We start from the raw sequence: 17,140 nt of genomic DNA, 5'->3' as shown, positions 1-17,140 counted from the left end.
GTGAAATATAACAAATTCAAAATACTATAAATACCCACATCTACAGAAAATAAAATTTATGTTCTTTACTAAAATGCAGAAGTGGTATGATATTAGAAATCTTCATAACAAATGGTACAATGAAACAAAGTTATACGAGCAAGATAAATTGGAAAAAATAAAACAGACTTATGTTAATGTATAATTGTTAGTATAAAAAAACTAAAATCTTTGTCTACAGAGATTGTGTAGTGGCAGAGGACAAAACCTGCATGTAAGAAGTACTAAGCTCAGTACCTGGCATCAGGAGTAGCCAAAAATAAATAGTGCTCTGGTTGAAAGAAAGAGAGAAAAAGAGGAAGGTAAATAAACAGAGAAATAAGTTAATAGTGGTCTTGGAAGTGGCATAGCAGCTAGTACATTGGAGCTGAGAGCATGAGATCTGGAATTCAATCCATGGCATCAAAAATGCTAGAGTGATTCTCTTCCTCCCCCTCTCTTTTTCTTCCTCTCATTCATGTTAGTAAATTTTTTAATCTTTATTTATTCATTAGTAAAAAATAATTAAGAGTAGGGGCCAGATGGTGGTACACCTGGTTAAGTGCTCACATTACAGTGCACAAGGACCCAGGTTCATGCCCCTGGCCCCCACCTGCAGGGGGAAAGCTTTGTGAATAGTAAATCAGGGCTTCAGGTGTCTCTCTGCCTCTCTCCTCCCCTCATTTCCCCTTCCCTCTCAGTTTCTCTCTGTTTCTAATAATAAATAAAATAAAAATTTAAAAATAGTAAGAGTCAATTCTAAACTTAACTTTAACTATATGGAAAAATGGCCTTGTCCTAGACCATGAGTGAAAGTGGGCAGAGAAACATATACATGGGAAATTTTCATCAGATTGGTGAATCAAAGACCTTTGTCTTTAAGAAGTCCTGAAACTCTGTAAGTTTTAAAAAAGTTAAGATTAACTTTTATTTAGACCACAAACCCAATTCAGTAAGTAAAAAATCAACAAGTATAGCATTTGTAAAGAGAGAATAAATTATCTATTGTCTGCTATCACTTCTTAGGCAGCTAATTCTCATTGCAGTGTTGAATGCAAAGATAACTAGACATTCACAACTCTATTTTTACAGGTCCTTACCAAAGCATGGCAAACCATGAGCATAGGATACTCTCATTAGTTTTGAAATAATTCCTTAATATCTTTCTCCCTATGATTACCCACGAACTAATATTGGCTAGGAATTATCAAGATTAAAACTACTCACATGATCCCGTTTCAAAGACTATTCTTTCAAAAATGCATAATATAAATTAGGAAGCCCCTAGGCAGGCTTCATCTACTGCAACTGACAAGGAAACATAAGGTCATAGCACCTGAGCATGTGGCTTCATGCTTTTGATTCAACTATAGACATTAGAATATATCTCTGGAGATTTGTCAGGACAGCCCTGGAACTCAGGAACTAAAGAGAGTGTCAAGAAATCCTTTACAGAAAAAAAAAAATGTTGCTAATGAAAAGAAGAAGAAACTGTGGAGCAGAAAATTACTTTTTCCAAATACTGAAGTAATTCAGTAGCTCTGAAGAACTTGAGGAGTACACATAGTAGGATATGGTTTGAGTACTGCAGAAGTACCTTTCAATTACAGAATGTGTTTTTATTTTACGGTTTCAATATTTTCAAGTCAAATTTTTAAAAAACATAATGCTAAACATATTGATAGCAAAAAGGAAATCATCCTAACTTAATTTCTTAAGCTCGCCTAATAATGTTTCTAGAAGATTGCAAAAGTAATTAAATGGTGTTGGTGAGCAAATTAAAAAAGGAAATTGAAATGAAGTGCTTCAAGAAAATCTTTTTTATTCCTGTAAAAGTGTATTTAAAAATTCATTGTATGAAATACTAACTTTCCTATTTATTTTTATCCAGTTGGATACTTTACTAATGGAATTGGTAGGTTCTCTGTATTAGAATCCTTATTACCCTCAGTACCAATCAATGTATGTTTGATACAAAAAGCAAATAGTAAAACATAAGTATTATTACATACAAAATTGGTTGTAATGAAATAAGAGTTTTGGCAAATCTTTGAAGAAAATAAGTATTATTATTTTATAATGTAGCACTGTTCTGCCATTTATAGGAGAAGTGAACTAATACTGTAGACTGTGCCAGTTTAATTTTTAGCTTTCCACTGCCTATTAAAAAACTGAATCTAGGGTGGGGGTAGATAGCATAATAGCTATGCAAAGAGACTCTCATGCCTAAGGCTCCAAAGTCCCAAGTTTAATCCCCCCACACCACTGAAAAACCAGATCTGAGCAGTGCTCTGATAGAAAGGAAGGAAGAAAGAAAGAAAGAAAGAAAGAAAGAAAGAAAGAAAGAAAGAAAGAAAGAGATATAAAAATAGAAAATAGGGACCAGGTTGTGGCACAGCTGGTTGAGTGCACATGTTACAATGTGCAGGGACCCAGGTTCGATCCCCTGGTTTCTACCTGCAGGGGAAAAGCTTCACAAGTGGTGAAGCAGGGCTGCAGGTGTCTCTCTGTCTCTCTCCCTCCATACCATCCCCTTCCATCTCAATTTCTACCTGTCTCTATCCAATAAATAAATAAAGATAATTTTAAAAAATAGAAAATAAAAATAATACAAACAAAAGAGTTCATTCAATGAACTTTGTGTACATCTTCAGACTATCATTTTCTTAGGATCATCCCTTGAAGATTATATATATATGAATCTATGCAACACACACAAATGAACAAGGAGCTACTTGTACAAAGCATAATTACTGATTTAAAATCTTTAATTGTTTAGCACATGAGAACTCAGGCTCTAGTTTAAGTTAAAGAAACAAAAATTTTTTTAAAATGTCGCAATAAAGGAAGGTTAGAAGGGTGGCAGTCTTTAGAGAAATGACATGGGGTAGAGGTATTTAATAACTTTTTTCAGGACAACTGCCTTCCTTACAAGTGCTTTTTTATGCTGAAGGTGCAGAATATGAAAAAAGTAAATGCCCTTCTCTCAGTTACTCTGCTTCCTTTCTCTAATATGATTGGCAAGTAATCAATCCTCATCATGCAATCTGGCTAATCTAAGACATGAGGGTAAGGGGGCAGGTGGTGGAGCACCTGGTAGCACGAATCTATTACAATGAGCAAGGACCTGAGTTCAAGCCCCTAGTTCCCATCTGCCAGGAGGAAGCTTCACAAGTGGTGGAGCAGTCTCTTTCTCTCTATCTCCCTCTTCTGTCTCAAATTTCTCTGCATTTATTAAAAAGAAATAATGAAAGGGGAAATAGGGGGAAAGTAACACATTTAAAAACAAACAAACAAATAAATAAAATATAACATGGGGATAAACCTGAGGAGTTGGGGGAGGACTGAAGGAAAATTTACACCAGCATGTACTAAGAAACAGAAATGCATTTTTATAATTTTGCAGCTGTGATTAGATTTTTGAATGACATTTGCTAAAAAATTAATAGATGCTGCATGTTAGAACTGGGATGAGATCTAGAAGTCTCTGAGCATCTTCATCATGCAGAAAAGTTAGGCAAGATAATGTTATTAATGACAACCCGAATTCAGTGGAAAGTTCTTACATGCCAGGCATACATTATGACCTCATGCATTCCAGAAAAGTCCCTTACAAGGTATGAACTTCGGCTACAGGTAATTAAGATGGGAACCTTGCCCAGCTTCTCCACTCCAGAGTTTGAGCCCATCCATCACCTTGGGGACTCACAAAGCTACATAACACTGTCTTTCCAATAGACTAAGCACGAGCGATGAATTCAGAATCTGGCTGGCTAGGCTCACTCCATTCTAGCCTCAGTGGGTAATAAAAATAAGCAATTGTGGGAGTCGGGTGGTAGCACAGAGGATTAAGCGCAGGTGGTGAAAAACTCAAGGACCGGCATAACGATCCTGCCTCAAGCCCCCAGCTCCTCACCTGCAGAGGAGTCGCTTCACAAGTGGTGAAGCAGGTCTGCAGGTGTCTATCTTTCTCTCCCCCTCTCTGTCTTCCCCTCCTCTCTCCATTTCTCTCTGTCCTATCCAACAACAACAACATCAACAACAATAATAACTACAACAATAAAAACAAGAGCAACAAAAAGGAATAAATAAATAAATATTTTAAAAATCTTTAAAAAAATAAGCAATTGCACAGTGGCTGGGGAGATGGATCAGTGACAGAGCTTGCATATGTCAGATCCTAAATTTGATCCCAGGAACTGCAAACTGAAAATGTCAGAGTGATGCTCCAGCTTTATTTTCATATTATCTCTCTCTCTCTCTCTTTCCCCCTACCCCCCTACCCCCACCTCTCTCATTACCTGTATCTCATTAAAATAAATAATTAAAAGTTACTGAGGGCTTGAGAGACAGCTCATCTGATAGGGCATCTGGGATGCCATTTGCTAGAGGCCCAGATTCAAACACAGACATCACATGGGAGTTTTTGAGCTCCTGGTACTGTGGTGTCTCTCCATTTCTCTTTCTATCTCTGAAAAACTCAGCCCAGAACAGTGAAATTATGCTGATGAGAGATCTCAGCAACATCACCACCACCACCACCACCAACAACAACAACAAAGGAAGGAATGAGACATAATTATATTTGGAATCAAAACACAGTAGCAGGAATACCAAGCATTTTACTTCATACTTTCCAGATTTATATCACTTTCCCTCACCAACAAACCCTGTAAGGACAAGGAGCTGGGGCAAGCATAGAAGGAACATGTCTTGAGCTATTATTAATATTTTATTTTCGGAAAACTGACTACACTGGACATTGTATGGGAATTCACAGAAAATGATGCAGGTGTAAAGTTCATGTCATGGAAATACAAGTAATAAAGATGAGGTAGCAGATACATAGCATTATAGTTTTCATTGTCTTCGTCATTATCATTTTCCCTATTTATGGAGCATGTTGTAGAAGATATGCCTGACTCAACACTTAACGTTTCAAAGGCATGCTCTAACTGAACTCTCACATCATCTCTATAGCCATCCTCATTTTATAAAGGAGAGAATACAAGTCCTCTAAGATCAGAGAGTCTGATCTCACTCTAAAAGCCCATGTTGCTAAGAACTAAGTTACAGCCTTTGGATTATGGAATTATCACTTTTCCAGAGAACATATAAACACATCCCTTATATTTGGAGGAACTGACAAGCCCTCCAGCCATGACCTTGTGCCTCTGAATGCAACCCCACCTAATAAATGTACAGCTGGTTTGATGACTGACACTTTGACAAACTCTCAACAATTGGGGTGTGCTAAAACCTCTAATGAGGAATTGAACCCAAAATCAATACTAACAACATCTACTCACTGGCTACACATTATTAGCTATGAACCCATGTGCAAAATGAAACAAGTTATTCACCTAATGCCAATTGATCACCAACTCTGCACTTGATGAGATTCGTGCAATTCAGAGTGCTGAGCTATGAAGGGGTTGGGGGGGTATGTGATCTCTATAATCAAAATGTTTTTCCTTATCTTCTGCTGTCAAATATGCTGTAAGAAATTTTTAAAAACTCAGGGAATTTAATTGTATAACATGCCAAAAAACAAGCCTAGTAAGGTGGCCTGCGAGATGGCATGCTGGGTGAAGCAATGAACTTTCAAGTGTGAGGTACTGAGTTTGATTCCTGATATTCCATATGCCAGAGTGATACTCTGGTTCTCTCTCATGCAAATTAATTAATTAACTAAAATGGGGCCAGAAAGTTTAAGCAAAAAATTAAAAATAATACATCTATGAGATGAAAAAGTTCAGACATGGCAGCATCAGAGGTAAGAGATGGCTACCTCCACAGTGATGCTCAGAGGCCAGAGGATGTCCCTGGAATTTGAGTTTCACTAGCCACCTACAAAGTAGGAGGTTTCAAGGTCCTGAACAACACTCACAAGGAATCCTTCCTGATATTTCCACCTCAAATTCCCAACACAACTATTGCAGAAGAGTAATTTTGTTGCAATTTTTTAATCAGACACATTATTTCTCAGCCTATTGTTTCATAGTTTTTTTTTCTTTTTAACTCTATGCCACACAGGTAACAAAACAAAAGTCTCTCATATGTGTGGCAGCAATGAAACTTCCTGGCCCAATTACTATTCTCTATCTTTACATACAAAGAAAAAGGGAGAGATAAAAGGTAAAGGAAAGGAAGAGAACAAAGAATGCTCCACAATCATAGAGTTTATACGGTTAGTGCCACTATGACACTCAGTTGTAGAATATATGGATACATGAGGTTTTCTCTTCATTTAATAACCAGGAATGAATGCAATTCTGTACCCCTTGAATGTCAGCAATAATATGGAATAGTCATGAAAAAAAGGAAGGGGCTAGATAGTAGTGCACCCAGTTGAGGGCATACAGTACCATGTACAAAGGCCCTAGTTCAAGTCAACCACCCCCCATTCCTATCTGCAGAGGGAAAGGAGAGGTTTCATGAGCTGTAAAGCAGAGATACAGGTATCTCTCTTTCACACTTTCTATACCTCACACTTCCTCCTCAATTTCTTTCTGTCTCTATCAAGAATAAACTAAAAGGGGGGGGGGTTGGGCAGTAAAGCAGCGGGTTATGTGCACTGGGGCAAAGCATAAGAACCAGTGTAAGGATCCTGGCTTGAGTCCCCAGCTCCCCACCTGCAGAGGAGTCACTTCACAAGTGGTGAAGCAGGTCTGCAGGTGTCTATCTTCCCCGTCTCTGCCTTCCCCTTCTCTCCATTTCTCTCTGTCTACCCAACAAACTACAGCATCAACAACAATAATAATAAGGACAACTGCAATAAAACAACAAGGGCAACAAATGGGGGGGGGCAAATTTAAAAAAAAGAATAAATAAAAAGGGAGGACAGAAGGAAGGAAGGAAAGAAGGAAGGAAGGAAGGAAGGAAGGAAGAAAAGAAAGAAAGGAAGGAAGGAAGGAAGGAAGGAAGGAAGGAAGGAAGGCTGCTGTAAATGCAATCAGGTCTAATGTTCTACTAAACTGGAATCCTAGAGCAAAGAAGTTCAGAGAGTTTGGGTTCTTTCAGTTCTGTCTCCTAGTAACTTCCCAGTGGGTACACAGTATGTCTAGTCCACTACTTGCCATCTAAAGCAATGTGAGCCCAAATTATCTGCTCCAAATTGAAGGAGAGATGGATATTTCTCCTCTGTCCCTCTGTGGATTTAACATCTGGTCTCCACCTCAGTGCTCACCTTAAAAACCAAATAATAATGATGTAGTTTCCTACTCAGAAAGGAAAGTAGATCACAGATTATTGTAGATCAAACTAAGTCTGAATACAACCATAACAGGATTTCACTGAGATATTCATTCATACATATACTTGAGGGTGTAACCAAATGTGTTTGCACTAAGCCAAACACTCAAGGGACCTTCAGGAAATGCTGGAAGCACTGTTGTACTAATACAATGAAGCATAACTAGGAGGATAGTCAGCTTCACAGAACATGCCATGTGATGAAGTCCATGAAATGCCTAGCCATAGAGGAAATTGCCTTTACACTACTGAAAATTGATCCTGAGCCCATGCTGACCTGCTTCTTAAATACAAGACGTAAGAAGACTCCCTAGGATATTAAACTCTCTCTGAAAGTACTTCAGTGAAAGAAGACATCAAGGACAATGTTTTCCAGAGTGTCTTCTGAGGAGGATTGGTCCCCAGAGGTCATATAAAAAAGGGTTTCAATGGTTAAGTGAGTCTGGAAGCTCCATGTGTCTTCCCCTTGCAGACTTAAAATGCACATTAGCAAATTAGAAGATCTGAAAAGTTTTGTACTTAAGGAAACCCTGCACTGCTCAAGCTTTCGATCTATTTAACCACAAAGTCTTTTTTTTTAAAGTAATATCTATTTAAACTTCCTCAGAACAAGAGTCTTCTATCCATCTAAGATATATTTACTCAATCCTTCTAAATAATTTCTAGTTGTTAATAATCCTAACAGTGCTATAAAATTTTACAAAATGTGGCCTGGTAGATGTCTTTCTAGAATGGTGCCATATTCATAAGACTTGAGAATTAATAATTTGAGGGTTTAAAATAACTTAAGAGTATCAAAACTTCTTTTAAAAAAACTATTTTAGTTACCCCATGAGGTAAGTCAGTGGGTAAAGAGTTAGACTCTTAAGCATGTGGTCCCAAGTTTGACCCCTGGCATCACGTGTACCAGAGTAATGCTCTGGTGCTATCTCATAAATAAACAAGCAAATGAACAAACAAATAAATAAACTATCTGAGAACATATTCTTCATTTGAAAGAATAGCTATTCTTAGGGAGTTGGGTGGTAGTGTAGTGGGTTAAGCGCAGGTGGCACAAAGCTCAAGGACCGGCTAAGGAACCTGTAGGGGGGTTCCCTTCATAGACGATGAAGCAGGTCTGCAGGTGTCTATCTTTCTCTCTCCCTCTCTGTCTTTCCCTTGTCTCTCCATTTCTCTCTGTCCTATACAACGACGACATCAACAACAATAATAACTACAACAACAATAAAAGCAAGGGCAACAAAAAGGAAATAAATAAATATTAAAAATATTAAAAAATTAAAGAAAAAGAATAGCTATTCTTCCAAATAAGCAGCATTTCAGGCAGGAATATATCTCTGTTATCTTGATTGTAGTGGAATAAGTGGAGGATTCATCACTGATATTCAAAAGGAAAATCATCATTGCACTTCCCCCACTCAAAAATCTTCAATAAGAAAAAAAAAAAAAGAAAAATCTTGATATGTCCACATTACCTACAAATTAAGCACAAACTCTTCTGTCTGTGATAGACTTAATCTTTCTTTTGAAAACAGAATTATTAGTAGTGCCATTAATATTGTCATCATTATTATTAATTGAGGGCTTCCTGTGTTACATTAGCACAGTTCAAGAGAGAGGCAAGAAAAGCTTAAGGCATAAAAGTTGTCCTCAAGACTCTTTTTTTTAAGTGTTTATATTTATTTATTTATTTATTCCCTTTTGTTGCCCTTGTTTTATTGTTGTAGTTATTATTGTTGTCATTTTTGGATAGGACAGAGAGAAATGGAGAGAGGAGGGGAAGACAGGGGGAGAGAAAGATAGACACCTGCAGACGTGCTTCACTGCCTGTGAAGCGACTCCCCTGCAGGTGGGGAGCCGGGGGCTCGAACCAGGATCCTTATGCTGGTCCTTGCGCTTTGCGTCATGTGCACTTAACCTGCTGTGCTACCGCCCAACTCCCGTCCTCAAGACTCTTGCAGTCAAACAAGATAATAAATACCATTTAACCAATTACTGTAATACAAAAGAACCAGGTGTGTCAGAAGAGAGACTCAGAAACACATGGGATGTGATCTCAGAGGAAAAGAGCTACTTCCTGCTAGTTAACATGAGACTGATGATGAGCTGAAAGCTCAGCTCAAAGTAGACAGCAGCTTCCTCAGTTCGCTATCTCATAATTTCCTTTCCATGAATGCAGGTTCTTTATCATTTAGCATAATAACCTATTTCAATTAGCTATTATTTACTACTCCAATTTAACAGATAATGGAGGATTGGGGACTTGCTCAGGATATGTGACCAATGTAAAGATGCAGAAGCAGGTGGGTCAGTGCCAAAGGCCACATCTTTAGCTAGCATGCTATACTGCCCATAAGTATTTTTGGTCCATCCCACCCCACCCCAAATCATAATTCATTTACACAGCATGCATCATATATATATCTCCACTTCAACATTAGTGTGCATGTAAATGAATATTCTTTTTCTAACTCACCATTGGTTTATAGAAATACAGAGTTCGGGCAGAAAGAATCATTTAGACTAAAATACCTCCACCAAGAGAGAGGTCTATGGGGCCAGGTGGCGATGTACCTGCTTAAACACACGTATTAGCACACACAAGGACTTGGGTTCAAGCCCTCATTCCCCACCTGTAGGGGGTCTGCTTCATGAGTGGTAAAACAAGTCTGCAAGTGTCTCTTTCTCTCCTTCTATCTCCTCATCCTCTAAATTTCTCTCTGTCCTATCTAGTAAAAAGGGGGGTTGTGTTCTTTCCTTTTTCCAACATCCTCAGAGCCTTGCTCAATGACTATCTTTTGTACTAAACTTAAAACGGATATATTAATACACAGAAAGTTTGGGAGCAGGGGCCCAAGTGACATAGAGTGCATACATTTCAAGTACAAGCACCCATGTTCAAGCCCCTGGTCCTCACCTGCAGAGAAGATTCATGAGGGGTGGAGTAGTGCTACTTTCTGTCTCTCTAGCATTCTCCTCTCTCCATCAACTTCTATACAAATGGGAAGAAAAAAGAAACAGAAAAGTGAAATATCATGGCCACCACAAATGGCAGAGTAGTAGTGTAGGCACTAATCCGCAGCAATACTACAAGTGAAAAAGAAAAAAAAAATTAAGAGTTTTAAGGAAATAATTCAGCTAATGGAGCTCAGGGAGGTGCCAGTTCAATACTTGGTGCCCTCTATACCAGAGTGGTGCTCTGGTCTGGGTCTCTCGCTTGCTCATTCGCTCTCCTTTCTTTCTGTCTTTTATCTGAAATTAATTATGTAAATATTTTTAAAGAAATTTCTGATGTTTTGTTTTAGCAAATTATTGGCATTTGTTACAGATGTTAATGGAAATGATTAGACAGCCCAGGAAATGACACAGTGGATGAAGCATTAGACTTTCAAGCATGAGGTTCTGAGTTCAATTCCTGTCATTACATGTGCTAAAGTGATGCGCTGATGTTCTTTATCTATATTTATATCTATTTCAATAAGTAAAATAAACCCTTTTAGGGGCCAGTGAAATAGCTCACTTGGCTAATGTGCTGGTTTGTCATGTGTGGGACCTGGTTCAAGCCTAGTGTCTGTCTCTCTGTCTCTGTCTCTTTCTCTGTCTCTCTCTGACCCTATACTTTCTCAGACTCCATCAAAAATCAAAACAAATTAATAATAAATGCTTAACTGGGGACAACAGTAACCTCTCTAGTTGGTAGTAAGGGTTATGAAATACATATTTAACTAAGCAAATATTCCAATGACTAATGGGTAGTTAGCTATGTGTCCTGTATGAATTATCAATCTAAATATAGATAGAACCTGGTGAAATACATTTAACTACAAAATTTGCCTGTAAAATAATTTCAAGTTTTTTGAATAAATTTCAGAAAAGGGAGAATTTTGGCGTCTGGAATGATTATCATTGATGTAAAGTATAGAAGTTAGAAAGAAAAAAAAGGCTCCAATTGATTTGATAATGATGGATGATGAGGAAGCTACTCTATGCTGACAAAAACCACCTTAAGGGAGTCGGGCGGTAGCGCAGCGGGTAAAAGCACAGGTGGCACAAAATGCAAAGACCAGCATAAGGGTCTCAGTTAGAGCCACCGGCTTCCCACCTGCAGGAGAGTTGCTTCACAACTGGTGAAGCAGGTCTGCAGGTGTCTATCTTTCTCTCCCCTCTGTCTTCCCCTCCTCTTTCCATTTCTCTCTGTCCTAGCCAACAACAATAACAACAACAATAATAACTACAACAATAAAAGAACAAGGGCAACAAAAGGGGGTAAATGAATAAATAAATATTTAAATACAACACCTTATACAAAGCTTATGGGACAAAATATCTTATATTAACATGCCACTGTAGGTAGATGTCTTACACTTGAATTCTGACACGGCCTACTACCCTCATGTAATAAACTCTGTCGAGGCTTTTCCTGTCCAAATCAGATAAAAACTCTCCTTTTACATGAGATAATAAATAAATGAATTTAAACTTATATATAATAGCTAACATATTATAATGATATATAGTAGCATATATATCATAGCAATATATATGTTTTATATATAATTGTCATATATAATAGCTAGACTAAAATCCAGGAAATTAAAACTTTTATGCCAAACTTCTGATCAAAAGAATAAATGGGTCAGAGTTAGAGTTCACTAAGTAGGGAGCCTACCCAGTCCAGGCTTGAACCCAGGGACCCTATAAGAAGAGCAATGGCACCAGACAAAGCTCTGGTGCTGTAGTGTCTTTCCCTCTCTCTATCTCTGTCTCTCTCTGAATGGAAAAGTGTTCAGGAAAAGTGTTCAGGATAAGGGAAGTTGCATAAATCCTGAGTTCATTGAAATACATTTTATATAAAATTAAATATATACGTATTTCAGTTTCTTTGAAATATTAAAATACATAAATAAAAGATAAGATTTCTGAATACATGGCACTTGAACATTAAAGATCATCAAAACCAATCCTATTAAATATGCTAGGAAAAGAATGAAGATTAAGAGACTCAGGTTAAGACCATAGGAATAATCAGCATCAGCATAGGGCAGGGCAGACAGAAATAACAAAACTAGGAATTATTTGTACTAGGCAATGTTATGTGCATAAAACATGGCATCTCATTTAACATAATCTCCAGGAAAACCTTGTAGATGAATACTCTATACCCCATTTTGCAGAGAGATAAACTGAGCTTAGCAGAGACAAACAAAAACTGAGATCTGAATCCACATCCCTGGGGGTCTGGGCAGTAGAGCACATGTCTTGATGTGCATAAAATCTTGAGTTTTATCCCTGGCATTGCATTATATATATATATATATATATATATATATATATATATATATATATATATATATATATATACTGGGGCCTGAGGAGATAGCATAATGGCTAAGGTTCTAGTGCCCAGGTTGAATCCTGAGCATTACCATAAGCCAGAGCTGAGCAGTGTTATGGTTCTTTCTTTCTTTCTTTCTTTCTTTCTTTCTTTCTTTCTTTCTTTCTTTCCTTTCTTTCTTTCTTTCTTTCTTTCTTTCTGTATCTTTACCTCTGTATCTCTCTCACTAAATATATATATTATTAAAGTTACACATGTATAATATTAATGTTACACTATATATTGTTTTAATGTAACGTTATATATAGCATACATACACATATTACTTATGTTACCCACATTCCCCATCCCCCACCCCAGACACTGGAACACAGGCCCCTTGACTCACTCACTGTTCAAGAGTCTAGCTAGAAATCCAAGCAGATGAAAAAGAGACTATGTTGGGTTCGGGCGGGCAGTAGTGCAGTGGGTTAAGCGCAGGTGGCGCAAAGCTCAAGGACCAGCATAAGGATCCCGGTTGGATCCCCTGGCTCCCTACCTGCAGGGGAGTCGCTTCACAGGCGGTGAAGTAGGTCTGCAGGTGTCTATCTTTCTCTCCCCCTCTCTGCCTTCCCCTCCTCTCTCCATTTCTCTCTGTCCTACCCAACAACGAACGACATCAACAACAAGAATAATAACCACAACAAGGCTACAACAAGGGCAACAAAGAGGGGAAAAATGGCCTCCAGGAGCAGTGGATTCATGATGTAGGCTCTGAGCCCCAGCAATAACCCTGGAGACAAAAAAAAAAAAAAAAAAAAGAGAGACTGTGGTGATTGTATCACATGTACTTACATGTACGTAACTGTATATACTTAACACCAAAGTACAAAAACAGTGGAAGACATACAAAGGAAGTAAACAAAAGCATGTGATAGTCCTAAAACTTTAAGAATTACTTCCAGATTCTTCCTTTACCTATGTGTGAAAATTATGACTTCCTCCAAGTTTAATCTCATTCTAAACTAGAAGTATAAGCAAATGAGCCCTAAGTACATCATGGGAGACTGTTTGCCACATAAATCAATTTCCTTTTTATTATGTTTGTAGTTACATTTAAAAAAATCTATCTGTGCACTTATTTTTTTTATCGACTGCTCAATGAAAAAAAAATCCCATCTCTAAATCCTGACCATATGCACATCATTTCAGACAACATTAAAGAACAAGCAAGATAAATCCCATTTTACTATCTTAACCTTCTAATTAAAGCAAGAATCTAAAATTTAAGAAATTACCTACTGCCCAAAGAATTCCAAGTTTGAGCAGGTAGTCACAGATTTATTTAAGTCAGTGTTGGGCACAATATCTCAGTAAAAGAAAATAATTTTTATTGTGTCCCAAGGACTTACTGGAATTTGACTGTATCAATATTTTCAAATAGTTAATTTTTGTTGATGGTAAATAGTTTATCTGATAGAAAGCAAATAATAAAAGCCAGACCTCTCCCCTTCGGCACCCCGTAATGATCCTGGGTCCATATTCCCAGAGGGATAAAGAATAGGAAAGCTATCAAGGAAGGGGATACGGAGTTCTGGTGGGGGGAACTGTATGGAGTTGTACCCCTCTTACCCTATAGTCTTTTCAATATTTCCATTTTATAAATAATTTTTTAAAGCAGAAATTGCATGTTTCAAGTTCAAGTTTTGATCTTGGTTCCACATGCATCAGAATGGTGCTGTAGCTTCTCTCACACACATGAGAATTTCTCCCTTTCAGATAAAATAGATGCTTTAAGAAATAGTTTGGGGGTTGCATATGGTGAAACACTATGTTAAGCGCACATAGTGCAAAGTGCAGAGACTGGTGCAAGGATCCTGGTTCAAGCCAAGTGGTGAAGCAGATCTGCAGGTATCTATTTTTCTTTCCCCCCGCATCTTCCCCTCTTCTCTTAATTTCCCTCTGTGCTATCCAACAACAACAACAAAAATAGTTTAGCAACTTTCAGAGAAGAGTGATTCATAGCACTGGCTATCCTTTGGACTTAAAAGTTCAGAGTCCCAAGTTCAATCCCCAGCATTGCATGCACTAGAGTAAAACTCTGGTGTTCTCTTTATCTCTTATTCTCTCTCTCTACTAAATAGGTAAATATTTTTAACATCTTTTTAATTATCTTTATTTATTGCATAGAGATAGCCAGAAATTGAGAGGGAAAGGGGTGACAGGGAGAGAGACAGAGAGACACCGCAACACTACTTCACCACTCGTGAAGCTTTCCCCTTGCAGGTGGGGACTGGGGGCTTGAACCCAGGTCCTTGTACATTATAATGTGTGTGCTCAATCAAGTGAGCCACCACCCAGCCCCCTAAAGAGGTAAATATTTTTTTTAAAGTAAACAAAACAGTTCATTGTGTTAAGGCATGTACAGAGCTGATGCAAGTAAAGTTTTTTTTTTCAGTTTTTCTACTTTAAAAAGAAGAAATAGCAAAATCTGTGGTTTTTGTCTGATTCATAAGTAGATGTATTGTTGTCATGAAATATGTAGTCTTTCCTGTTTGAAAAAGTAGGGTTGGAGAAAGCAGAAACCAAAACATTACATGCAAATGTGGAAAAAATACTCAAGAGAGATAGTAAATGTCTTAGGATACAAACTAGGAACATGAATGTGGTAAATCAGGAAGCCTGCATGGAGAAAAGAACTTCAGAATTTTATCTTTTAGGGGACAGATGATGATGCACCTACACATTACAGTGTACTAGGACCCAGGTTGAAGCCCCCAGTCTTCACCTGCAAAAGGGAAGCTTGAAACTTTAGAAGCATTGTAAGTGTCCTTTGCTCCCTATTTCTCCCCACCTCACAACCTCTCTCTATATATATATATACTCAAAATAAATAAAATATTTTTCAAAAAAAGAATTACATCTATTGGCATAGGGGAGATGGCATAATGGTCATGCAAAAAACTTTCATGAGTGAGGCTCTAAAGTCTCAGGTTCAACCTCAGGCAGCCAGACGTGAGTGGTGCTCTGGTATCACTATCTATCTGTCTATCTGTCTATCTATCTATCTATCTATCTATCTATCTATCTATCTATCTATCAATTATCTATCTATCTACCTCAATCTCTCATTAAAGTAATAATAAAATAAATGACTTGTTAAAAAATTACACCATTTGTCTGTAAGAATTCCCTAGGAAAAAGGAAGTCAGTGACACACTTGCTTCAAATTTCCTTACTACTTCATATTTTCACTCACTTTCCAGCAGCATCCTGAGGGTCTTTACTTCTATAGAAAGAAATATTGGGAGTCGAATGGTAGCTTGCAGGTTAAGCGCACGTGGTGTAAAGTGCAAGGACAGGAGTAAGGATCCCGGTTCCAGCCCCTGGTTCCCCACCTGCAGGGGAGTCGCTTCACAGGTGGTGAAGCAGGTCTGCAGGTGTCTATCTTTCTCTCCCTCTCTCTGTCTTCCCCTCCTCTCTCCATTTCTCTCTGTCCTATCTAACAATGATGACATCAACAACAATAATAACTACAACAACAATGAAAACCAACAAGGGCAACAAAAGGAAAAATAAATAAGTAAATATAAAAAAACTGATAAAAAGAGAGAAAGAAGATATTAACACAGATAGACTACTTTCATCTCAGTGAGGAGCTAGATTCCAGTGAACCTCCAGAGTGGTTTCCTTGCCATTCACTAAGAGGGGAGCAAACAACTGAAGACCATCGAGATATGGTTCTTCAGTAGATTAAAAATGGTTCATATTATATGTCTGCTGTGACGTCAAAATATTGTCAAGGCCAAATTGAAAACAAATGGCGATACAGAGAGATAAATGAGAAATTCTTTCTCCACTGACTTTCCCTACCACAGCTACCCAACCCCCCTCCACACACACACTCGCAATTTTCAAAAAAATCTTTGAGAGGGTAAAAATAAAAAAGAAAGAGGAAGCATCCTTACAGATGATGCTTCAGAAGCTAAGTCAAAACAATAAGGGGTGGGGGGGTAGAGAACATGTGTATTACAATGTATAGCACCATAAGGCTGTGGCTGATGCTCTGGAGGGCTTCAACAAGTACAGCTCAGCCAAAAATCAATTGAAAAATCAGCATGATAACAGAGCATGAGTTGCCCTGTAATAGCCTTAAGATCCCCAAGGCTATGCAAGTCCCTTTCATCTGCCACTGGGCTCAGACTCTAGGGGAACCTCACTCTTCCTTGCTCTGCACTGTATAGAAAACTAAACTTCTAACCTATTGCTTTGCCCTCCCTTAGAAAGGGACAAGACTGACGCTGTTTTAAAACGATTTTTAAGAGGTCCCCCCTCTCTTTTTCTCTCTCTTTTACTCTGTTCTTTATCTCTTCTTGACATTTGCACTCAAATCCATCCCATACTATCCGATGGAGATGAGTTCCACTATATTAAGTGGTCAGGCATAACCTTTGAATAACCTAGTAACAGTCTTGTATTTTGAGGGTGTTGCAACTAACAGACTAAGCTCCCCCTTCATGGAAAAAAAAAAGCAGAGTTCAGTCTTATGCAAAT

General features: G+C 38.0%; 1 protein-coding gene across 7 annotated transcripts in view; it reads right to left on the bottom strand.

The window, feature by feature from the left end:
* The window catches only part of MEIS2 (Meis homeobox 2), a 249,595-nt gene that overhangs the window by 206,777 nt on the left and 25,678 nt on the right, over positions 1–17,140 (bottom strand). The gene's annotated exons all lie outside the window — the stretch shown is intronic.

The sequence above is a fragment of the Erinaceus europaeus genome, chromosome 16 (assembly GCF_950295315.1).
Source record: "Erinaceus europaeus chromosome 16, mEriEur2.1, whole genome shotgun sequence".
Taxonomy (NCBI): Eukaryota; Metazoa; Chordata; class Mammalia; order Eulipotyphla; family Erinaceidae; genus Erinaceus; species Erinaceus europaeus.
This window is presented reverse-complemented; position numbering and strand designations above follow the sequence as displayed.